Below are 25,989 nucleotides of genomic sequence, written 5' to 3'. Positions count from 1 at the left end.
CATGAGTCTACTTCCTGGAGCAGCAGCCTGTATTATTTGCATAACCTAAATCCAAATTGAACTAACTTTGATTTATAAAAACTCTAAGTGTCCAAAACTGCAACTTATTTATTTATTTATTTGAAACACTCTCAGAACTTTAAAAATGGCCAGGCTGATTTAAACCATGTTTGGGGGGCAAGGAGAGGGAAAAAAGTCAAAGTAAAATAAAAGATATCCCCAAACCCTATGATTTTGAATGTGATATTGCATTCCACTCTGCAGCCTGTTTTCAGGGCTGAGCTTTAAATTCTTGGAATTAGTGTTTATACTGGAAATGTTGACAGGCCCATAAATACAGAGTCTCTAGTGAGTGCAACTATGTTCAACGTTTCTTTTTGAATCACACACTAATTTCTTATCCAAACTGAGAGAACATTCTGTTGCTAATGCAGTACATAGGGATATTTTACATTGCAAATATATTTTATTTTCATTTTTGATCATTTTCGTTTCAATGCCACCATGTTCTGGGTCCAGAATTGTTCTACAATGTCTCCATTTCTAGTATTCAGTGTATTCTGAACCAGAGTTATTTGATCATTCATACCCAGAAATAAATTGGTGTAGGGGAGACTTTCAAAGGCATGCAGGTCACTTTGATATCCAGTTCTCACTGAAAGCTAATGGGAATTGGGCACCTAATTTCCATTTTGTGACTTTGAAAATGTCCCTCTTCATCTTTACATACCGCATAACTTGTGTGACCAAAATTAACAAAGAACCTTACCACTAAATATAATCCTATTAAGTTGGTTAATTTTTGTACTGCAAAAAAATTTACTCAGGTGACAGAAGCTAAAGGGTAGGTGTCTGGGAATGCTTGTCTTTTAATATCCTGTCATTGTTACAAGAATAATTCTCAGGGCAGGGTGGATTTGGTAAATATTTACTCAGTTTGTGCCAGCTCTCCTGGTTATGTCTAGACTGAATATGAGAATCGACAGCGCTGCACTTGAAAAAATGAAACCAATAAATAATTCAACAGTGGTTATTGAAATCTGATATAAGGCAGAATCAGACTGAAGAAAGCCTGAATGACCATACATACTGTTTTTTAAGGAGCACCACTGAGTTGTTGCCTAATGTCCCATACAGTGTATCCAAAAATGAATTCACTCAGATAAAAATATGCCTTCAAGCAAAATTCCAGCATATGATCATAGTCTGTGATACAAATGTATAATTTTACACTATGAATAAACTATGATAGCACCTAAAAACTATCTTTCCCCTTAAATTTTCATATACTCATACTTTAATTTCCTGAATTGTAAGTGGTCACATTAATCCACAACATTATTCTCCAAGTCTTTTGGGAGGGGGCGGAGTGGGGGGAGGAGATCTCTCTGTAGATGGCTATGAAACTGATCAAACATGAGATAATATTATTAAAGGTGCAGTTAGTCTTTAATGTGAGCACAGACTTGGCGTTTAGAAGAGCTTTCATTGATTTTATAATAGCACCTGTTCTTCAGGGAAATCCTTTCCTAGGGTCTGATCCTATTGTTGCTGATGTCAGGATTAAAACTCCTGTTAATTCAATGGTGCAGGATGAAGCTTCTAATGCACAAAACACACACTGACCGCATAATTTTCCTTCTGTGAAGGCCAGTTTCTGAGGGTGTTTCATAGTAACAAAGTAATAACCTTCAGCAATCAAGTATGCTTAAAAGGAAGCTGTCCAGTTGATTTAGGGTCATATGTAGGTTTTGTAAAATCCATGGCCAGTGGAAGTGTCTCCATGATTTATTTATTTATTTATTTATAGACCAGTGAAAACAGACATTTTGGTTGGATTTAAACATTTCCTTGCTGTGCTTGCTAAGGCAAAACATTGCAACACTGTGTAAGTGCCTGCCCGCCAGAAGCGTAAGAGACTAGAAACAAACTCAACTACAAACAAAAATAAAACTGGTGTCTATTTATACAGCCCAAGCTAAGTGAAATGCAAAAAATAAACACCAAGCATTAATAAAGAAATAAATTGGACTTTCAAGAGTCATTCACTATTAATAATCTAACAACACAGGTGGTTGTTTTTTTTAAAAAAGACAAGCTGTTTAACCTGACACCATTCCTCTTTCAAAGGAGCCTTCCCTAGCAATTCAGGGGAGCAGAGAAGCATTACATTCTGTCAACTACTTAATCAAAACATGGGAAGTGTTTGAAGATAGCTGAAATATGAATTATGTGTGTTAAGTTTGACCTCCTAGGCAAAGCAAGACCACCTTGTGGAGTTGGGAATGTTAGCTTTTGCATGCTTGACCTGGGAAATTTACTTTTCTGTATGAACTTCAATGTAATCTTATTTAATTGGCTTAAAAAAAAAATCCCTGCACAAGAGATTAACAGAGAATACTTGAAACAGAAATAGAGGCCTGGGAAAGATATTCTTTTAGATTCCCTGCATCATGCCAAGCAGTGTAATGGGGAAGGGATAGAAGTCCCATCTAGAGGAAACTGGCGAGTGGTTCTGTACTAGCTAGGAGTCCGGCGGCACCTTAAAGACTAACAGATTTATTTGGGCATAAGCTTTTGTGGGTAAGAAACCCTTCTTCAGTTTATGCCCAAATAAATCTGTTAGTCTTTAAGGTGCCACCGGATTCCTTGTTGTTTTTGTGGATACAGACTAACACGGCTACCTCCTTATACCTGTACTAGCTAGAACATATATAATTCAAACCATCAGAAGCAAATGACAGTTTTCCAAGGATAGTGTTATTCAAATGTAAAATAGATTCCCAAGGCAATTAAAATGTATATAAATTAAATCCTGATGGATGGTCTTCTTGTGAAGAAATCCTGCAGGGTTCCCTCTCCCAGTATAGCCTCTTTAAGGTGATCAGGCACAGGGTTGCTACCTTAAAAGGAAATTCTGGTACTGTAGGGAGGTAACAGGCCATTGTGCCATACTCTTACAGAAGAAAGATTGCTTGTGGTGGGAGGGGGCGTATACTAGGTGAGGAGACTTTTGTAGCAAGTTTCACAGGGCCTGTTGAGAGGAACAAGGAGAATATTTTGTACATTGTATGTTTTTCCAGATCACAGATATCAAGAAATCCATTAAACTTTACTTACTGAATCAAAGGAATATTAATCACTATAAATGTATGGATGCTGAATAACTTTTAAAAATAAAGTGTCGTTAGAAGTTAGATGCTTTCTTTTTCATCCCCAGAAATAGTTTCATGCCCTTGTCACTTGATGGCTGTAATTGTTTTAGTTTTTTTCTGTTAAATCGGACTAATATTAGGCCTTGTCTACATGAGGATGTTGCACTGATTTAAATAAAGGTGTGATTTTAAACCATTTTATTTAAGATGGTGCAAAATCGGTGCAGGCACTTATTTCTATTTAAACTAGGTTTATTTTGACTTAGCTTCAGTCAGTTAGCAACTGGCTTAAGCTACACTGAAATAAGCCAATCTTAGGCCTAGTCTACACACACTTTTTGTGCTAGTATAATTATTTTTTTATAAATGGTTTTTACCAAAATAATTATACCAGGATAATCCTAGTGCATGGATGCAATTATACCAGTATCAAAGTGGCTTATACTGGTATTGCTTATTCCCCTTCTTGTAAGGAAGTGTAGTTAAGAGTGTACAAACTTGTGTGTGGAGACAAGCCCCTAAACTGAAATAAGGGTATCCACACAGGCATTTGTAGCTGTTTAACTAACTTGATTTAAAAACTGATTTTAGTTAAACTAGTGCAACTATCTCTATAGACAAAGCCTTATAATCAGGCCTGCCTGACAGATCCTCATCTCAAGAATATTGTCAGGAAACTTATCCTTCTCATCAGAGTTAACTGGCTGGTTTTAATTCGTGATTTTAGACCACTTGATCACTGTAATTTTGTTTGTTGGATTCTGCCACATTGATGCGCAGATTTGAGTTTATTCAGAATTCAGCCACTAGATTTTAAACTAGGACTGCATAAACTCAGCATATCGCCCCATTAGAGTAATTACATTGGCTTCGAGCAAGATGTTATGTGGACTTAAACATCTTACTTATGACTTCTAAGAAATGTCCCGGTCTGGTCCTTCATTTATTTTTGATTTGCCTGCTCCCTATTCTCTTTCGAGCTCTCAACCAGTGCTCACAGCAGTCCTCTAAATAAGTGCTCTGAACTGTTCCATCTTTGAATTTGACCCTTTGCAGACTGAATATAGGTATGTTCTTGTAATCTTTTGTCCTTGGCTAACATACTGGAACACCCCACTTCCCAGCTGTTCATTTTGAAGAAGGTATGACTAAAATTAACACACAAACCCAGTCGTTCCAGCTAGGAACAATGTAAACAAGCTAATACAATTAATGCAAAACAATAGTGCATGTTGTTACAATCCCTCCAAGCAAGTTTGTCTGAAATATGGAAAAAGACAGCATTCTAAGGGTTAAATTCTTATGGTGCCAAGAGTTTGGCCTTTGTGAGCCTTATTTATGGCAGTTATCTTCTGATGTCAGGAATTTAGAAACTCACTGGTGTGACAAACTCTGTCCTTGTCTCAGTGGGTCCCACGCTTCCTGGTGGATTTCGCTAGCCTCAGAGGCTCACTGTGACCCTCCATGTAGCCCTTCTCTCTCTAGAGGCAAGGGTCACAGCTTACTAAACCATTTTCATCATAAGCCAGCAAGGGAGGTGAGGAGAAGCAACCTTCCCTCCCACAGTGTCTGTTGTTTCCCAGTCTCAGTGATTCATCGGTGAGGGGAGCCTGGGCCCACCCTCTACTCTGGGCTGTAGCCCAGGGACCCTGATAGTAGCAGCTTTGGTAGCTGACTTTTTGGAAATAGGATGTGTACAATTCTCTGTGCCACTTCCCCACAGCAGCCCTCACTCAATATCTCCCTCACCATTACCTCAGGGCCTCCTTCCTTGCGCTGGATAAGGCTCGGTACTGCTTAGTTCTTCCAACAGCATGGCTTCTTCCTACAGCTTGTGACACACACACCTCACTGACTAACTGGGAGGCTTTTAACCAGTTCCAGCCAGCCCTTGATTGGCTTCAGGTGTCCCAATCAACCGAGCTATCGCTCCTGCTTTCTAGAAGGATCTTAATTGGTCCCAGGTGTCTTGATTAACCTGGAGCAACTGCCATTTGGTTACCATGGTACCAGGGATTTGTTTAGCCTGGGGCTAACATACCTATTTCTCACTACTTTCCTATAAAAAGAAAAGGAGTACTTGTGGCACCTTAGAGACTAACCAATTTATTTGACCATGAGCTTTCGTGAGCTACAGCTCACTTTCCTATAGCCATCTGGCCTTGCCCAGTCACATATCCCGCCCCCCTGCTCAACACCGTAGAGTTGGGCAACTTGGGACGCCAGGCAGTGTGCTCGTGACAGACCATCAGCGTTGCTGTGGTGGCATCCAGCCCTGTGCCGTATGCAGAACTGGAATGGTTGGAGGGATAAGAACCACCTGGTGATCTTTGCATTCTTTTCCTTATTCCACTGCATCCACTGAAGGGGTGCATGGTCTGTCACAAGAGTAAATCACCAGCCTAAGAGGTAATAACGCAGTGTCTCCATGGCCCATTTGACAGCAAGGCATTCTCTCTGGACTACTGCGTACTTCTGTTCTCTTGGGAGCAAGTTTCTGCTTAGGTAGAGGATTGGGTGTTCTTCTTCTCCAACCATTTGCAACAGAACCGCCCCCAACCCCACCTCGTAAGCATCTGTTTGTAAAATAAATTCCTTGTTTAAGTCTAGAGCTAAAAGTATGGAGTCATTACAGAGGGCTGTCCGAAGGTCTGTAAACACCCCCTCTGCTGTGTCGGTCCACTTCACCATGTCTGGACCTGGGACCTTCACCAGGTCCATCGGGGACTTGCCGTAGTGGCAAAGTGGGGAATAAAACGTCGGTAATAGCCTACCACGCCTAGGAACGCATGGACCTGCTTCTTTTGGGTCAGCTGGGGCCAATTTTGAATCGCCTCTAGCTTATTCGTTTGGGGCTTCACTATGCCCCTTCCTACAATATATCCCAGGTACATAGCCTCTGCTAGCCCTATGGCACATTTAGCTGGATTAGCGGTGAGGCCAGCCCACCTTAAGGTGCGTAGTACTGCCTCAACTTTCTACAAGTGGGTTCCCCTGTCTGGCATATGGATGATGACATCATCTAGGTACGCAGCTGCATAACTAGTATTGGGGCACAGCGGTTTATCCATGAGGCGCTGGAATGTGGCTGGGGCCCCATGTAGCCCAAAAGGGAGGACGGTGTATTGGAATAACCTGTCCAGGGTGGAAAACGCAGTCTTTTCTTTAGCTTCTTTGGTCAGGGGAATCTGCCAATACCCTTTTGTCAGATCCAGTATAGTCAAGAATCAGGCACTACCCAGTCGGTCAACCAGTTCGTCGATGCGTGGTATGGGGTATGCATCAAATTGGGATACTTCATTCAGTCGGTGAAAGTCATTACAGAATCTCGTGGAACCGTCAGGTTTAGGCACTAGAACGATTGGACTTGAACACTGACTGTAAGATTCTTCAGCCCCTAATTCTAACATTTTCTTTACCTCAGCCTTGATTTCTTCTCTTTTGGCTACTGGGACTCGATAGGGTCTCAATGTTACCTTGGCAACAGGGATCGTGCGGATATGGTGATAGGTCTCAGTTGTCTGCCTCAGTTTTGTAGAGAACACATCTTGGTTGCAATTAATCATGTTGGCTCTCTTGATTTTTTGGATTGGCATCAATCAAGGGTGATATCCTTAGATGCTTGTGTAAGTTATCCTCCTGGGGAAGGGTCTCCTGGGTGACTAAGCATGCCTCTCGATTGTGCCAAGGTTTTAGAAGATTAATGTGGTAAATCTGCTCCGGTTTCCTGCAGCCTGGCTGACGCACCTTATAGTTCACCTCTCCCATGGCTTTGATCATGTCCCTGCCACTGGGCCAACAGTTTACTTTCTGCTGTGGGCACCAGGACCATCACTCGATCCCCTGGTTGGAACCATCAAAGCTTTGCTTGGTGGTTATAATGGGTTTGTTGGGTCTCCTGTGTTTTCTCCAAGTGTTCCCGTACAATGGGCATAACTTGGGCTATCCGATCCCTCATCTGCAGTACATGCTCGACTATGTTCTTTCCGAGATTTGGCTCCTCTTCCCAGGCTTCTCTGGCTATATCCAATATGCCCCAGAGGTGGCACCCGTATAGTAGTTCGAATGGAGAGAAACCTGTGGAGGCTTGCGGAACCTCCTGGATGGCGAACATGAGGTAAGGCCATAGGGTATCCCAATCTTTCCCATCCCGGTTCACCACTTTCCTGATCATGGCCTTGAGGGTCCTATTGAATCTTTCCACAAGGTCATCTGTTTGTGGGTGGTATACAGAAGTCCGTAGGGCTTGTACATGGAGCAATGAACAAAGATCTTTCATCCATTTGGACAGGAAAGGTGTCCCTTGATCAGTCAATATCTCCTTGGGTAGCCTAACCCGGGCAAAGATCTGTATTAGCTCCTTAGCTATTGTCTTGGAAGCCGTGTTGCATAAGGGAATGGCTTCCGGGTACCAGGTTGCATAGTCCAGTACAACATGCACATGTTGGTGGCCCTGAGCTGTCTTCTCTAGTGGCCCTACCAGATCCATGGCTATGCATTCAAAAGGAACCTCTGTTATTGGAAGAGGTATCAAAGGAGCCCTCAAGTGCGGGCGAGGGCTATGTAACTAACACTCCAGACAAGAGGTGCAGAATTGTTGGACATCTTTGTGTACTCCTGGCCAGAAGAACCTCCGCAGGATCCGTGCCTGAGTTTTCTCTACCCCAGGTGTCCTCCAAACAGGTGACTGTGGACAAGACTCACTATGGCTTTTTGATATTTTCGTGGCACCAGAAGTTGTATCTCTTGCTCCTGCATTTGCACCATGTGGTACAGGAGATCTTTCTTCACTATAAAGTAAGGTCCGGGACCCCGGACCTTCCCATCCACAGGTATCCCATCGATCTCAGCCACCTCTTTCCTGGTGTTATCATATCTGGGGTCCTCCACCTGTTCCCGCCTGAAAGTCTCTCTCCCAGGACTAACCTGTCCGAACTCTCAGGGGCCGGTTTCTGCTTCTTCCAACAGCTCGCTGCCGTCACGGCTGGAGGCGGCCTCTGGCTCACCTTCTGGGGTGGAAGTTTCTCTGTTGGCTGCTCGTGTCCATCTGCCTACTAGAGCAGTCTTGTGGTCCTGGGTCAGGATCCGGGTTCCCAAGACCTTCGCAGCCTTCCTCTCTTTTTTTGTCTTCTGAGTCTTTCAGGGGTCTGAGAACAGATCCTGAGAAATCTCAGCAAACATCAGGGGTTGACATTCCCCCGGTGACGAGTCACTGTCCTCAGGGTCCCCACCTCCCTCCAGCCTCTCCGGGAGGAGTAAGTTATCAAACCCTGGATAGTCCCTCCCAATGACTACAGGATATGGGAGTTTAGGAACTACGCCCACAGTCACTTCAATGGGGTTCCCCTGAACCTCTATCTCCACCTGGATGGTGGGGTAATGGCTCACAGCCCCATGCATGCACATCACTGCTACGCATTTGGCTTGTACCAGCTGACTACTTTTTACCAGCTTACCCGATATAAGGGTGATAGCACTCCCAGAGTCCACAGGTGTTGTAGTCTCTGCTCCATTTATCCTCATTGGCCTGGTGTAATTATGTGGGGCTAATGCGACCCCCGTGAGGTGGATAAGGGAGCACGGCACCTCCCAATCCCTCAAGTTACACTGCATAGGCTCCTCAGTGCTGGGACACTGTGCTGCTATGTTTCCCTTCTCCCCACATGCATAACATATATAATTGCTTCTAATCACTCCCCTATCTCAGAGGTTAGGGGGTTTAGTCCCAGGGTTCCCCCCACTCAGGCCAATCCCTTCCTTCTGGGGTCCCTGCTGGTTTTCATCCCTCTCCTTCTTCCACCTAGGACTCCCTGGGGGTTTGGCTGCCCAGCCTTCCAGGGTTGGGGTCGGATGCTTGCTTCGTAAGGGTCCTTCCTTGGGGAGCTGGATCAATTCCCTGACTGTCATCCGTCTTTCTACCAGTGAGATCATCTCGTTGTAGGTGGGTGGATCATTCTGGCCTACCCATTTATGGAGATCTGGTGGCAGTCCCGTCATGTAATGGTCCATGATCAGGGTCTCCTCCGAGCTGCACACCTCAGGCTGTAACCCCTTTCGTGCGAGGTGTATGAGGTTGAATAGTTGGGACCTAGGGGGGTTGTTCTCCAGATGTTTCCACTCATGGAACCTCTGGGCCCGTACCACTGCCGTCACCCCTAATCGTGCTAGGATCTCTGCCTTCAGCTGGGTATAGTTAATGGTGTCAGTGGCAGGCAAGTCAAAGTAGGTGTCATAAATATAAAGGGAAGGGTAAACCCCTTTAAAATCCCTCCTGGCCAGAGGAAAAATCCTCTTCCCTGTAAAGGGTTAAGAAGCTAAAGGTAACCTCAGTGGCACCTGACCAAAATGACCAATGAAGAGACAAGATACTTTCAAAAGCTGGGAGGAGAGAGAAAAACAAAGGGTCTGTGTCTGTCTCTATGATGCTTTGGCCAGGGACAGAACAGGAATGGAGTCTTAGAACTTAGTAAGAAATCTAGCTAAGTATGTGTTAGATTATGATTTCTTTAAATGGCTGAGAAAATAGCTGTGCTGAATAGAATGAATATTCCTGTCTGTGTGTCTTTTTTATAACTTAAGGTTTTGCCTAGAGGGATTCTCTATGTTTTGAATCTAATTACCCTGTAAAGTATCTACCATCCTGATTTTACAGAGGTGATTCCTTTACTTCTATTAAAAGTCTTCTTGTAAGAAAACTGAATGCTTTTTCATTGTTCTAAAATCCAAGGGTTTGGGTCTGTGGTCACCTATGCAAATTGGTGAGGATTTTTACCAAGCCTTCCCCAGGAAGTGGGGTGCAAGGGTTGGGAGAATTTTGGAGGGAAAGACGTGTCCAAACTACGTTTCCCAGTAAAACCAGATAAAGTTTGGTGGTGGCAGTGGAAATCCAAGGGTAAAATAATTTTGTACCTTGGGGAAGTTTTAACCTAAACTGGTAAAAGTAATCTTAGGAGGTTTTCATGCAGGTCCCCACATCTGTACCCTAGAGTTCAGAGTGGGGAAGGAACCTTGACAGTAGGCCTTCTGGGCCCCTCTGCACAAAAAAGGGGTGAGAATGCTGGTCCACTGCTCCTGGGGCCATGCCTCATGCTGAGCAGTCCTTTCAAATGAGAGGAGATATGCCTCTAAATCATCTCCTGATGTCATCTTTGACAGACAACCAGTGGCCTTCAGGGTTCGTGTCCCATCGGACCCCTGGGCCTGGGTGAGGATCTTCAGCTGGTCCACCACCTCTCTCAAAAGGGCACGATCTTGGGTCGCCTGGCCCATTAATAATGGATTGGTTTCCTACTGTAGCCGCATAGACTCCTGTTGTGCCATTGCCTGAACTCAGGTGGCCTCCTGCTGGGCTGCGGTGGCTTGTACTAGAGCTCTTACCATCTCCTCCATTGTGGTGTCTTGATTAACCTGGAGCAACTGACATTTGGTTACCATGGTACCAGGGATTTGTTTAGCCTGGAGCTAACATACCTGTTCCTCACTACTTTACTATACCCATCTGGCCTTGCCCCGTCACACCGGTTTCTAAATCTCATTTTAATATTTTTCTTTTTAATCTAGTTTTACCCCTAATTTCATTGTAAAACACTGAGACATCTTGGCTGATTGGAAGGATACTCTGCTTACAGATCTCCCCATCCCTCTGTGGAAGAGAGGATCAGCTTCCTCTGCAATACTCTCCCTACCCCTACCAGACCCTATATCTGTGGGTCTAAGGTCAATGCTGGCGGAGGGAGTTGAGAGTCATTGGGAAGAAGTAAACAGGCTGAGTCAAGGACAGGTGGTGGGGAGGGGGAAATGGCCCATTGGAAATTGGGCTGTATGGTCTTTCCATGAAGCCCCTCTTTGGGAGTTTTCCAGGGGGAGTCTCTCTTAGCATGGCTCCGATAGAGTAGTGCTGCCAAGGAGACAGAGACCCACAGGGACCAAAGCAGGTAGAGAGGCCTTTGGTATGGACAGCTCTGGCCTCCTGTAGATCCCTGCTTAGCATAAATACAGTTCAAACTGCAGCAAACAGCAACAAGTGACAGATAGGGTTACCCAAAATAGATTCCCAAGGCAATGAAAATGCATATGACTTTTGAGGACAATCCCTTCACAAATTAAACCCTGGTGGAGGGTCTGCTGGTGAGGAAATCCTGCAAATTACCCTCTCCAGTGCATCCTCGTCAGGGTGATCAGGCAACAGTAGTGAATATTACTGGCTGTTTTCACAGGCAGTGGTGATTTTAGCTAATATCTCACTCCTGAGGGTGACGAAGGAACAGAGAATCCAGTTGCTGGCATCCCGAAGCTGCCCAGGCCTGTACGCCACTAGCAATGGTGCCAGCCGAACTCATGGCAGAGTGGTGTTGGAAAAAGTGTCCTATCATGGTGAAAGAATTACAAGGCTCCCATCCCTATAAATCTTTGGAGAGGATTGCAAAGTATCTCCTTGAATTCATTAAGATCTCTCAGGAGGATAAAAGGGGCAGCCCTATTCAGGGTATGTCTTCACTACCCGCGGGATCAGCACGCAGTGATCGATCCAGTGGGGATCGATTTATTGTGTCTAGTCTAGACACAATAAATCTATCCCCGAGCGCTCTCCCATCGACTCCTGAACTCCACTGCGGTGAGACACGCAGGCGGAGTTGACGGGGGAGTGGCAGCAGTCGACTCACCACAGTGAAGACACCACGGTAAGTTGATCTAAGTATGTCGACTTCAGCTACGTTATTCACGTAGCTGAAGTTGCGTAACTTAGATCGATCTCCCCCCCAGTGTCGACCAGGGCCCAGATAAGCAGAGTACTCTACTGCGTCCCCAACCCCAGCTTCCCCCAACAAGCCAGAGAGTGGATGCTGACTCCACCTCTGTTTGCTCCACAGGACACTGATCTGATGTGGACTGTGTAACTGGCCTGCCCTATAATCCTTTTTAGAACTTGTTCCCTAACTTGTTATTTTCTAACATTATACCAGCAAAGGAATGAAAAGTCAATACTTTTGTCTTAACTTGTGGATGGGCCAGATGCCATTTTTACATGGGTAACCAAGACAGGTGGGAGGGGAAGGTGTGGGGAGGAAGATGAGGTTTGAGGGAAAGGAAAAGCAGAAAAAGGCAAGGAATAACGTATGTACACACTTACTGAGTCCCCTTCTCTTTCATTGGCGGGCTGATCTGCACTTGCCTGGTGGAACTGGCTAAACTCCTGCAGCATTCCTGGCTCACAGCATGGTTTGAGTCCCCTCTTCCATGTTAGCTCCATCCTGAGCTCCTCCAAGATATCCACAGTCATCTGCGGGGTCCTGGTGGGGTCACTGCCCAGTATGGTATACAGTTAGTTATAAAAGCAGCCGGTCCACAGGGCAGTGCAAGATTTCTTCTTGTCCTCCCTTGCTTTGTGGTTCGCCTGGCGTAGTTCCTTCACTTTGATGAGGCACTACTGCTGATCCCTGCTGTGCCCTTTTATCTGCATCCCCCCTGCAATCTGCTCATAGATGTTGATGTTACTATGGCTCATCCAGAGCTATGCTTGCACAGCCTCTTCTCCCCACAGACTGAGGAGATCCAATATTTCTTCCCTGCTCCAGGCAGGAACACATCTATTACCTTTGTGTGCATGGAGCAGGCATGGTTGGTTGGGCAGTTGGATGCAAACAAAGGTGAGAAGCTAGATGTGCTCACCAGGGTAAGCAATCAAGAAAAGGCATTTCAAAAACATGCAGGAGTTCTAAAGGGAGAGAGGGCGGCTTCTGGTCTCTGTGACCCCTGGGTAATGACCAGAGTAGTCACTGTCGCGGGGACAGGGGAATGGTGGGACAGCTGCTGGCAGACTGTTAGGGCTAGCACAACTAATGTGGTGTCTACACTCAGATTCCATTGCCCTAACTTAAGCAGGTTGAGAGTGGATCTGTGTCATTAGGGGAGGTGGTGTTAGGGCATCACTCTACTTTGGCACACTTATGTCCCCAAGAGACAAATTTCTGTGTAGACACATGCTAGGTTGACAAAAGTTGACTTATGTCAAACCTTTTTTAGTATAGACCAACTCTAACAGTATGTGCCAAATGCAGCCCAGTCACCCTACCATTCCGTTGGTTTGGATGGAATCTGGATAGAATGACAGTTACCAGGCCCATCATCGCAAGCTGGGAAAGCTGATGTCCTGACCAGGGCTGAAATCAGGGGCACAAACAAAGGGAAAGAGTGTGCAGAGAAAAGGGGAAAAAGAGGAGAAGACCAAAAACTGGAGAGAGGCAATGAGATTGCAACAAAAACAGGGAGAGAGAAGAAAAGCGGAGGAAGAGAAACAAATGGTGAAAACGATTGGATGAAATAACACCAGGGAGGCCAGGTCAGAGACAAAGTGAGGAGGTAAGTACTGTAAGCAGTTCTTAATTTGTGCCAGCAGGACTTGCCAGGGCTGAGTCCCGGCACCTCTGGGCTTGCTGGATCAGTTATGAAAGTAAAAAAATTGCTTGAGCCTCAGCACCTCTTTCATTACAAATTAAACACTGCCTGTCAGGGAGGCAGTGGGCCTGGGAGATGCTGTGGGGCTGCAAAAATCCTGTCTGCAGCCCTTGCAGCTGCTGCAGAGAACCATGAGTGAATGGATTAGCATCTATCTCCCTTCTTTTTGTTGTGGAGGTGTATGTGTATGTGTTTATGGTGAGGCAGGCATTGGAGTTTCAAGTTCTTCCTTATTTTAGAGATTTAATCTTCATACTCAAATGTTTGACATACGGGTCTGAATTTATTTCCTTCAATGCTCAGTTCCTAGAAAAGCAGCTGACAGGATTGGTAATAATCCTCTGAGGTTGGCAGCTGTTTTACCAGAGCACAGCAGTTGGCTTGTATACAGCGCAATGCCTGAGAGAGATGCAAACAGCAGTGTACAACAACCCTGGCTAAACATTAATATACCTGTATGTTAAATACATTTGGAATGAGGCACACACAGCTAGAGCCCGGCGCGTATCCGTGGATGAGGATGTAAATTGGTGTCTGTAGAAATGCAGGGCTCTCCCGGGAACCACAGCGGCGAAAGGAGCAGAACGTGGGGCTGCCGCTCCCAGGAGCCAGCGCCCCGCACCGGCAGCTCCTCTGGCGCAGCTGTACCGCCTGCAGCCCTGCCCCCATCCCTTCCACGCAGCTGTCTGTGTCTCCTGTCTGGGGGCGTGCGCGCTGAATGAACACAAGAGCTTGACCAAGGACAGCTGCCGGTGAGCCTGGTGCCCGCCCCAGTGGGCAGGACTGGAGGTGGGACAGCTGCGCTGGAGGAGCTGCCGGCATGGGGCGCTGGCTCCTGGGAGCAGCAGCCCCATGTTCTGCTCCTTTCCCAGGAGAGCCAAGCGGTTCCACGGATATCTGCATCCATGGATATAAATATGTATCTGCGCAGGGCTCTACACACAGCCATGGGACACAACTTCTGTTTTAATTCAAAAGCGTGTGGAGGGGATGGTAACTTTACACACACATAGCACTGATGCTATTATACAGTATATTTTTAGGTTTCAGAGTAGCAGCCGTGTTAGTCTGTATTCGCAAAAAGAAAAGGAGGACTTGTGGCACCTTAGAGACTAACCGATTTATTTGAGCATGAGCTTTCGTGAGCTACAGCTCACTTCATCGGATGCATAAAAGTGGAAAATGCAGTGAGGATATTTTTATACACACAGACCATGAAAAAATGGGTGTTTATCACTTCAAAAGGTTTTCTCTCCCCCCACCCCACTCTCCTGCTTGTAATAGCTTATCTAAAGTGATCACTCTCCTTAAAATGTAAGTGATAAACACCCATTTTTTCATGGTCTGTGTGTATAAAAATATCCTCACTGCATTTTCCACTTTTATGCATCCGATGAAGTGAGCTGTAACTCACGAAAGCTCATGCTCAAATAAATCGGTTAGTCTCTAATGTGCCACAAGTACTCCTTTTCTTTTTGAGTATATTTTTAAGGGCCCTTTATTTTATCTAATCTCTGAAACAGCTACAAACAGCTCTAAATCCACATGCCATACATTCTGAACCCATAACATCACCACTATACTTGGAGTACCCTGTTAGTGCCACCTTGATACAAGCCACCCACAAAAGGGGCAGGGAGGGGAAGGCGCTCTTCCTCCCATACCACAGCAGGCAGGCAGGCACGCATGCTGTATGCTTCTAAGGGGTGGCATGAACAGCACACTCTCTTCATGTGCTCAGGGAGGTATTGTGCATCTCTGTCCTTGGTGCATGAGGAACTTCATTCTGCCTCCAGCACAGGGCTGTGAATTAATGGCTCAATCTGGCTCTGTATTTACATATTGGTGTATAGTGAGTAGTTGGAGGAGGGAGCTGTATTTCCCCCTTCATCTTATCCCTCGAAGCATAACATTTTGGCTGCTGGCCTTCTTGGAGAGGAATAGGAGGCATGATTTGTATACTCCCCTTATCTGGTGAGGTTATTACAGATCAGAAGATGAGACAACTCCCTCTCTCAGGGGAGGAGCAGGCCATGTTCACAGGGTCCTGGCCTAGGGGAGGGCAGATTTTTAACAACAAATCTAAGAGGCAGGAGGCTAGGCATGTTTAGGGAGATATCCTCCCAGATCGAGCTGGAATTCTTCAAATGAAGGCCTCGCCCTTTCCCCAGATCTCAGTCATTTGCATCAGTTTCTAATCAGCTACCAGTGAAAGAATGTGTCTGTTTGGCAGCAGAGCATCAGGGTTACTGAAACAGCATTTGAATGACAATATTATCAAAGATCACCATCTGAACAATACCAGACATGAGTCAGAAGGCATTTAAATAGATAAATTATTATATCCTTGGGGAATAGCATTAATAAATCTAATTAGCACTTTGTAAAGAGATTTGCATCTTCAAACAGCTTTACGAATACCAACTAAGCTGGAACTGCTGAAACATATGTAGCTGCTCTAATTTTTCTCAGTTTCTGTTTATTCTGGAGAGGAGATGATTATAAATATGTTGAAGATAAACATTCCTTTTCTCTTCCCCACTTCCTAAGTAATTGTGGTTCTAACAGACTAGATCAGACACGCCTTCTAAAAGCTCTTTTTTTCTGCCTTTAATAAGGAATCTAAATGCACATGAAATGGTTGGGACTGAGCATTTTCAATGGGCACTGACTCATGCTTTCAGATTTGACATTACTTTGTACTTGCTTTTACATGTATTGAAGAAGAATATCAAATGTGTAGAAAGGCATATTTCGTGGAGGTCTGGCTCAGAAGGAATACAGTTTAAATTCAAGGTGTAACCATTCATAGCAATGCTCCAAGTCCTTCTTTGTTTTTGGCAGCAGTTTCTGAGCAATTAAGGTCATTGACACATACCAGCATACTAACTGCTCACTAATGGTTGGTGTAGCCCCAGGAGCTGAGCATCTGGCCCTTGGGTGTGTCTAGGAACTAACACCTTTTTTTCCTAGTGAAGAGAGATCTGTTGTGTAAATCTGTGCAATAGATGTTGGCTTCTGCATTTCTATTGCATTTAAGGATAGCCTGCAGACAGGATTCTGGAGTCAGGGTTAGTGATAGCTTAATGTGAAAGCTACTTAACAGCTTGGAACTAAAAGGTTTACTTTTGTGTCTGTATGTATGAGGATGACTATGTCCTCTGTACGGGAGTCAGCCCTTCAGTTCACCTGTATACAACATTTTTGAATCATGCCTGAATCTTTCTAAGGAAAACAATCATTAGAGAGTGTAAAGATAGGGGTGCACTTAAGCATAATGGTGAAAAATCTGAGGCTGAGGAGAGATGGGGTTAAAGTTTGTTTGCACTCATAGCTTTTAAACCATCTGGATTTGGTTTTTAAAATACATTCCTCAGCATCTGCATTGCAGACCAGAGGATTCCCCCTGTTTTCCTTTCTTTGATTCCCCCATTGTTGAGATCCTGTATCACAGCCAACTCTCTAGATGCAGAGAGGACTGGGTAAGACTGGCCAAGGGGAGCTGCAAATGCTCAGTAATTTTCAGGGGAAGGCCAGTGAGTAACAAGAAACATATGGGCTGATTGTGATCTTATACCAGTGTTACATAATGTAATAAGACTTCAGGGAAGTTATTCCTAGTTTATATGGGTGGAAGATCAGGCCAGAGCCCTATTCTATGGTAACAGGGAATTTCTAGCATATTGGAATTGGTCTCCTCCCTGCCCATCATTTCATACTGAAATAATATCAATGTTTCCATGCAAAAGAAAATGGAAAAATAAATAGTAAGATGAAAGCAGAGCTGTGCAATCGTCTCAAGCTTTTCAAGTGACATTTTGACTTCAGTAGGCCCTGGATCTGGCCCAAAGTGGCTCCTTGTCAATAGGAAACCTAAAGTATGTTTACTTTCAAAGGGCCTGATCCTGTGAGATATTCTGTACAGGTCTTTTGTGTCGAACAGAGAGCCCCCAATGCCTGCATTAAGAGCATTCCTCATCTTGGAGAATCAGGTCCAAAGTTTGCAGTGTGTGGTTTTTAAGATAATAATAATACATAAACCACCGGTTAACAGTCAGCATGTGTGATCCAGATACTGGTCCCCTGTTGTGACCCTGTGGTAATGTTAAAAGATGGATTTTTATCAAAGTCAGACTCTGTGGTCTGTATTGTTTCTAACACACAGTTGAGGTTTGAGATTTCCAAGTTAAATAAAATACAATCCTGAGTCAAGAAAACACTAAACAGCTTTTGTAATTTGTTATATTGCTAGGGCAACATGGAAAATTATCAAAATCTGACAAAGGTATAATAAAATTCTCAGTTATTTGATTTTTTTTAAAGGAATATTCATTTTAAACAATCTACAGATGGAATAACCACATAAAGGGCCATATCTTCAGCTGTAGTCAAGGAGCACTCAGCAAAGCAGATGAGTGGAGGGGTCAAAAGTGACCGCTGCATTCTCCCAACCTTGGGGAGACTCTGTTGTCTTAACCCGTAGATGACTCCCGTGCCTTCTCATGTTGGGGAGGGGCACACAATCTAAAGGGGAGGACATGTGACCGCCCCATGTCTCCCCTGCCCAATGACACCACCCCTCCACCCCGCCCAAAGCTGCCACATTCTCCTTCTCCGCCCACATTACCTGCAGGGGCAGGGCACACTCTGTCCTTCTCTCCCTGAGCCTCCCCCCGGACAGGTTCAGCTGCTCTTCCTGGCAGCCAGGCAGGGAGCAGGATGGAACCACTTCTGCCTGAGAACGCCTGGCTGGGAGGCAGTGGCAGCCTGCCCCTAGCCCTGGCTCAGCTGCTGGGGACAGGAGCCGAGTGTGCCAGGTGGGAGAGGGGCTCCGGCTCACTCAGCCCCTGTTCCCAGCAGCTGAGGCCGGACAGGGAGTGGGCCACCACTACCTCCCAGCAAAGCTCTCTCAGGCAGAAGCGGCTCTGACATGCTCCCCGCCTGACTGCCAGGGAAACCAGTGAACATGCCAGGGGGAGGCACAGGGAGAGAAGGAGACAACCCTTCTCCCTCCCCCGTCAGGCCAATCGGCCAATTGAGGACCCTCCATACCTCTCCACATGCATTGCCTCTGTCTTAACCTGCACTAGGTCAACAGCCCCATAAAGCTATTACAGCACCTAGAGATTACTGGGTAGCAAAGAGCTCCAGCCACATTCTTTTGTCCCCTGCCAGACACCCAATACCAGAGGTTCAATAACCTTCTACTAAGGCAACCGTCACGAGGTGCACTCACCCATCATGGGCGCCTCCTCTTGGCCACTCTGGGAATTAGCAACACTCAAGTCCCATGACCTCTTCTGGCAGACTCTTCACACATTGTTTTCTCTTACTCTGAGGCCCCTCTCACTTCAGGAGCTGCGGCTTCATCTTCATGACTTGGCTCCCCTTCCAGGTCACTCCTTCTGGGGTATCAAAGTCTTTCCTCACTAGCTGTCTTCCCCTTCCCTGCCCCATTGTGGCACTTCCCCAGTTGCTAGTTGGGGAACCCAGGCCTGACCTCTACTCTGGGGTCAGCTCAGAGACCCTCTAGTCAGCAGCCAAGGTCTGTTCCCTGCTGTTCCCCCTGCCTTTCCCTGAGCTTCTTCTATTCCTTATGGCTCTCCCCACTTCTCTGTGTTTGCCAGCCTCACAACTCCCTTCTCCTAGGGAGTAGCTACAGACAGGGCTGGCTCTACAGTTTTTGCCGCCCCAAGCAGTGAAAAAAACTGCCGCCTTGGACGGCAAAAGGTAGGGGAGAAGCTGCCGGCCATTTGCCACAGCAGCGGGCGGAAGAGAGAAGCTGCCACTGGATTGCCACCGCGGCCGGAGTAACTGCTGTCCCTTTCTAACTGCCACCCCAAGCACCTGCTTGGAACGCTGGTGCCTGGAGCTGGAGCTGGCCCTGGCTGTAGACTACTTCCCTATAGCCCCCTGGCTGGTCTCAGCTACTGGGCTTTATACAGGCCTCTCCGGTTCCTGGCCAGTTGAGCCTCATCTAATTAATCCCTGCTCCCTGTCTTCTCCTCTAAGTGCAGGCTGGGCAGTTAATTAGCCTACGTAGCCACCTTAACTCTTTCAAATCTTGTGTGGGGTGGACACAGTGGTGAGCTGGAGCCGGTTCACACTGGTTCGCTAGAATCGGTTGTTAAATTTAGAAGCCCTTTTAGAACCGGTTGTTCTGCGAGGGACAACTGGTTCTAAAAGGGCTTCTAAATTTAACGAGCCCAAAGTGGCACCTTAGGCCCCGACTCCACGGGTGCTCCAGCCCTCGACCACCCAAGGGGAAAATTTGGTGGGTGCAGAGCACCCACCAGCAGCTCCCCGCCCCATCCCTGGCGCCAGCTCACCTCCGCTCCGCCTCCTCCCCTGAATGCACCGCCCCGCTCTGCTTCTCCGCCCCCCCAGGTTTCCCACGAATAAGCTGTTCTGCCGGGAAGCTGGGGAGGGCTGAGAAGCAGGCTGCGGTTTCCCGCTCAGGCCCAGTGAGGTGGAGGTGAGCTGGGGCAGAAGGGTGCGAGGAGGGCTGCCCGCGCCGCAGCAAGTAACCCGGGGGGGGGGGGGCACAGGGGAACCGCTCCTCGCCTCAGCTCACCTCCACCGCCCTCGGCCTGAGTGTGAAGCCACAGCCTGCTTCTCCGCCCCCCAGGCTTCCCGCGAATCAACTGTTCGCGCGGGAAGCTGGGGCAGGCTGAGAAGCGGGCCGCAGCTTCCCGTTCAGGACCAGGGAGGCAGAGGCGAGCTGGGGAGGGGGGGCGCGAGGAGGGCTGCCCTCGCTGCAGCAGGTAACCGGGCGGGGGGGCCGCAGGGGAACCGCTCCCCACCCAAGCTCACCTCCACCACCCTCAGCCTGAGTGTGAAGCCGCCGCCTGCTTCTCCGCCCTCCCAGGCTTCCCGACGAACAGCTGATTCACAGGAAGCCTGGGGGGGCGGAGAAGCAGAACGGGGTGGCGCGTTCAGGGGAGGAGGCGGAGTGGAGGTGGGCTGGGGAGCTGCCAGTGGGAGCTCTGCACCCACCAAATTTTCCCCGTGGATGCTCCAGCCCCGGAGCACCCAGGGAGTTGGCACCTAAGGTGCCACTTTTAATATCATCAGTGGGGGAGCAGCTGCTCCCCCTGCTCCCCACCTAGCTATGCTCCCCCATCCCTAGGAGCCAGAGGGACCTGCCGGATGCTTCCTGGAAGCTGCCCCAGGTAAGCACCTCCGGGACTCCCCACCTCGCCCCCCCAGCAGGTGCCTCTGGATCTTAGGGGACAGGTGAGGGGGATGGATGGGGAAGAGGTCCTGGGGGGGGCGTCAAGGAACGCGGGGCAAGAGTCCTGAAGGGCGGGGGTAGGCAACAACCCTCTCGTGGGGTGAGGAGGGAACCCATTGTTAAGATTTTGGCAGCTCATCATTGGGTGGACACCCCATCGCAGCAACCCACCAACTGCATTTTGTCTTTTTTGGTAACCCATTGTTACATATATGCATCCTCTGCCCCAGCACCACAACCCTAATCCTGACCTTGTGTAGAGGGGAGGCTGCAGTTAGAGAGGGAACCCGTCCTGCACTCACCCTGCAATGATGGCTCCTGTCCCATGGGGCTGGGCCTGGGCTTGGGCGTGGGCTTGGGTCTCTGCTCTGGGTACTGCAACCTGGTGCATAGGGTCACAGCACCACTCAGATTTTCCTAGCTGCCCCTCCTTCATGATGTAGGGATGGTCAGGACTAACCTGAGTGGTGCTGTGAGCCTGTGTGCCAGTTTGCAATGCCATTCACTCAGATTTAAGTGTAGATTTGCTCTGGGCCCTGCGACCCATCTAGAACCTTCCTGGGACCCTTATAAAAGGCTTCTCTTTCCTTTAACTACTCAGACTGGTGCACACAGACATACACTATGATCAGTGTTGGTCAAACCTCTTTAGAAATAAATAAGGTACAGCTTTTTACATGATCAAGAATTCTCTCTTTATCTGTTCCTTGATAGATAAAGATCAAGGAGAAAAGGAGTACTTGTGGCACCTTAGAGACTAACCAATTTATTTGAGCAAATAAATTGGTTAGTCTCTAAGGTGCCACAAGTACTCCTTTTCTTTTTGTGAATACAGACTAACAGGGCTGTTACTCTGAAAAAAGATCAAGGAGAACATGTGATGGTAGCAAATACCCTCTGTCACACCCTATAGTTCAACAAGCATCAAGTACTTAACAGCCCATGAAGCCTAAATTGATCACTAGATAACATAGGGTATATACAAAAAGAAAAGGAGTACTTGTGGCACCTTAGAGACTAACCAATTTATTTGAGCATAAGCTTTCGTGAGCTACAGCTCACTTCATTGGATGCATTCGGGTATATAGTGGCAAAGAGTCCTGTGGCACCTTATAGACTATAGTGTCTTAGTTATAGCTGAGTGTCATTAGGTGGCATTTTATTTAGAGAGTCCTTAATCACTTAAAATGTACAGATAGAGAGCCCAGGAATAAGATTTGACTCAAGTAGGATGGGAGTCTGTTCAGTGTGCAGTTGCACAAGTTGACTGTGTGAAAAAGTTGGTCACCATCCTGGTCACACTGGACAACCCTGGAAACAAAAGCTTTGATCTGAACAAGAACTGTCGGAATTCTGACATGATAAGACATACTCTGAACCTAGTTAGTCCCATGTTTAAAAAAGGCCTTTTTCTGAAGGTTCCATAATTAGAACCTTTCCAATTGTTTTTGCAAAAGGTGTGGATGACACTAAGACTGGTCTCTATTAAATGACATCACATCAAGCCATCAGCATGACAACAGATAATTACTATTAAGAGGTTGCAAGATTGAAAAGTGACATTGTGTCCCACCAAAAACATATTTAGTCGTCTTTTTTCTTGTTTAGTCAATTGTTGGGCCGGGGGAGGGCGGGGGGAGTCAGTACCCCATAGCATTAGGTATTGAATTTCACTTGAGGATGGAACTTGGGATGCAGAATTTCAAAGCCCAGAAGCATTTCCCCTGCCCCCCATACAATCCCAAACTGGCCCCTAAAATATACTGTGGAAACCCCATGCAGTGGTCACTAGAATGCAAATTAATACAGAAGGTTTCAGATGTCTGTCTGGGTTTATGTAGTCTAATAGGTTTTGACATTTTGGTGGAGAGTGGGGAAAGAAAACAATAAGTACACAACACATTTTTAGCCAATTGTGGAACCGGTTCCAAAATGGAGCCCAGCACCCTCTCCCACTACACTCAGGTGTCCTGCTAACAATAATCTGTACAAATGAGGAACAATTTCTAATGCTGAGGTTATGGGCCTATGTACAGAACGATGCAGACCAGGAGGGACATTTTCAAAGGCACAAAGAAAAGATAGGTGATGGGTCCCATTGACTTTCAATGGAAATTGGGCACCTAACTCCCTTTTGTGTCTTCTAAATCTCCCCCTGCATGTCCTGAGCTTTAGGTGCTGCCTTGTAACAGTCCACTGTATCACTGGTCACAAGAAGCCTGAGGATCGGCATCCCCAGTGATGTTTTGTTTGTTTTGATGCGGGAATTAGTGGTGAGCTAGCATTAGGACAGACTGTGTCTTTTCTGCATACAGCTTTTCTGGCATTCTTATAGTTATAATCATCAGCTACAATCTGTCCCCAAAATATTTTACTTTATAAAACAGAATCCTTGCCTATGTGCTGTAATTATTTTCCATATGGACTTTTATTAAGTATTGTTTCTAAAAAATGGTATTTATTTGATTGGGGTTAATGATACCTGAAGTTAGAATGTATTTTAAATATTTGTGTTTAACATTATATATATGCTAATGGGTATCATTGAACCATTGTGGGTATGTCTACACTGCAGTGTAAGTTGAGGGTTCGAACGCAGGCTCAAGCCTAACCCCCACTTCCATGTACTCACAGACTGTGCTAATTCAGGCCTTGGGCCCAGGGTCCCAAGACCCTGTAGGGGTAGAGGGTCTGAGCGTGAGTCAAGCTGGGACACAGGGTTCAAGCTCTATTGCTCTGCAATATAGATGTAGCCCCACTGGGCTTGTGCTCTGGGAATCGGCCAAAAGTATCCCACAATTTTACAGGCCAACTTTCTTTGCCCTCTGGACAGTCAAGTTTGGTAGACAGTTGAGTTTTCCCATGCTGCACCACGAAAAAAGGGCCCCATATTTCGGGAAGGCATTAGGAAGCCTGGGATATGGGTGGTTGGACTCAGGCCCACATAATGCAGTGTAGATGCTGGAGCTCAGGTTGGAACCTAGGAGTCAACAATTCCTAAAATGGGGTTACCAATGAGCATAGCTGCAAGCCCTAAGTTAACAAACCCATGGTCTGCTAACTCAAGTTCTACTAACCCTGAGCTTTGCAGTGGAGACGTACCCTGTGAGTCTATTGGGTAAGGTGACCAGATATCCCGATTTTATAGGGACAGTCCCGATCTTTGGGGCTTTTTCTTACATAGACTCCTATTTCCCCCCACCCCTTGTCCCGATTTTTCACACTTGCTGTCTGGTCACCCTACTATTGGGTAAATAAAATTGGGGGATTTCTTTCCAGTTTAAATAATACTTTAGTACAATACACCAACATATTTGGAGGTCAAGCAGTACAGAAGTATGATGAAAACCTCTCTTAAACAAATCATTTCTCCTTTCATGGTGCAGCTGAGGTAGAATCTGTGGGGAACTTTCTGCTGAGTTAGTGAGTTATTTCAGTTTTATAAAACTGTAATCTTAGAGATTCATTCAAGTATCACATCGGTAACAGTGACAAATAAGGAGTTAGGGGGGTTTATAATACAAATTCCTTTCTGTAGTAGGGAATAGACTAACACCCCTTCATTTTGCTTTGCACTTGTCCTGTCCCGTCCCTTCAGTACTATGAGCAGTGTTTTGTGAGTGGATTTCAAGCAGAAATAAATCAATTCCACTATAATTAGGGAAGCTTTTACCTAATACTCAAACAATTTTTTGTTTTTTGAGACTCAAAACAATACTGGTTCTCTCTCTTACATGTTTGTGTGTCTTCGCCCTTCCAATTTTTGACCTAGACAAGAAGTAGAATTAACAAAATACAATGAGAAAGAGTGTTCATATGATTTTTTCATGTAACCAGAAGCAAAAAGTACTGGAAATCTCATAGGAAGCTCTTTTCTCAGGACAGGTTTGCATAAGTGTCCAAACTTTTGCACGCTTATCTGACTTTTCAAACCATTAGACATTTGTCTACCTCTAGATTTTGGGTCATTATTCTTCCAAAGGGAATTAAATTATGACTCAAAATATCAGTTATTTTCAAAATAAAAATAGTAGATGAGCCTCTCTCACTTTGGGAATATAATTCTGGGAAGCAGTGGCATTAGTAATTTATTTAGTTAGGAATTCATGCATGTCCGCACTCTGTAACGCTGCGGTGCTCTGGTGTTAAATCGTTTTAGGATACATCTGACTCAATGATAGATGTATTGTATTAAAGGTCATTTATTGGAGATGAGGGAAAGGCTAACACTATTGAGTGGAGAGACAGCTGGGCCAATGTAGCCAGTGATTGACAGGAGAGTACTACCTGTACCCACATCTATTATTTGTTCACTTCCCAGAGTTTGGGAGTTCCTGTGCAAACACATGATATCATGTCATTACCTGTACTAATAGTAAGTATCCAAAATGCTTTTTCTCTATCTATAGCATGAGTTCTGTTCCAATATATTATATAAGAAACAGCACAGCACATTCATTTTTGCCAAACAGTTTTGCATGTAATTTGTCAGGTTCTCTTATATCTCTGGCACAGCCTCAGAAGCCTCTAGGTAGTTACAGCTTGCCTGGTTGTCTGTTAAATGAAGTATAATGAAAGATTATCTTTAAATCAAAGCTATTCCTATATGAACCGTAATTTAGGTCCTTGGTAGATTTCATCATATCCTGACTAAACTCTATGCTACACTCTTTCTACACAAAGGGACTCCAGCCTAATGTCTGTACTGTATTATACTGTCTGTATACATACTGTATAATGTCTGTACTGTATTATAAAACACCGACAGTTGAGTGAAGTGAGGCACTACCAGCAATGGGGCTGCCATGTGATCAGGACAGAACAGAAAATTTGAATACAGAGTGGAAGGTCATACGATGAACGAATGAAGAAAATTGACTTCAACTTCTTCTTTATCATCACTAGTGGTTCAACACAATCTTTGTGCTATGTTTCCTGGGATGAAAGAAGTGGGAATTCATCTCTTGCTACCCCTAGTCACAACAGCTATAGTTGAGCATTTTTTCCCCTTATTGAAAAGAATTTTGGTTCTGAAAGAAGTCGCCTTCTATCTGATCATCAGCATATCATGAAGAACTGGAAGTAAAGGACATACAAGAAACCACCAAATACGAATGCACTGCATTCGAGAAGTTCATTAAGAGA

Source organism: Lepidochelys kempii, chromosome 3, assembly GCF_965140285.1.
Source record: "Lepidochelys kempii isolate rLepKem1 chromosome 3, rLepKem1.hap1, whole genome shotgun sequence".
Classification (NCBI taxonomy): domain Eukaryota; kingdom Metazoa; phylum Chordata; order Testudines; family Cheloniidae; genus Lepidochelys; species Lepidochelys kempii.
The sequence above is the reverse complement of the archived record's forward strand: the minus strand, read 5'-3'. Positions refer to the sequence as shown.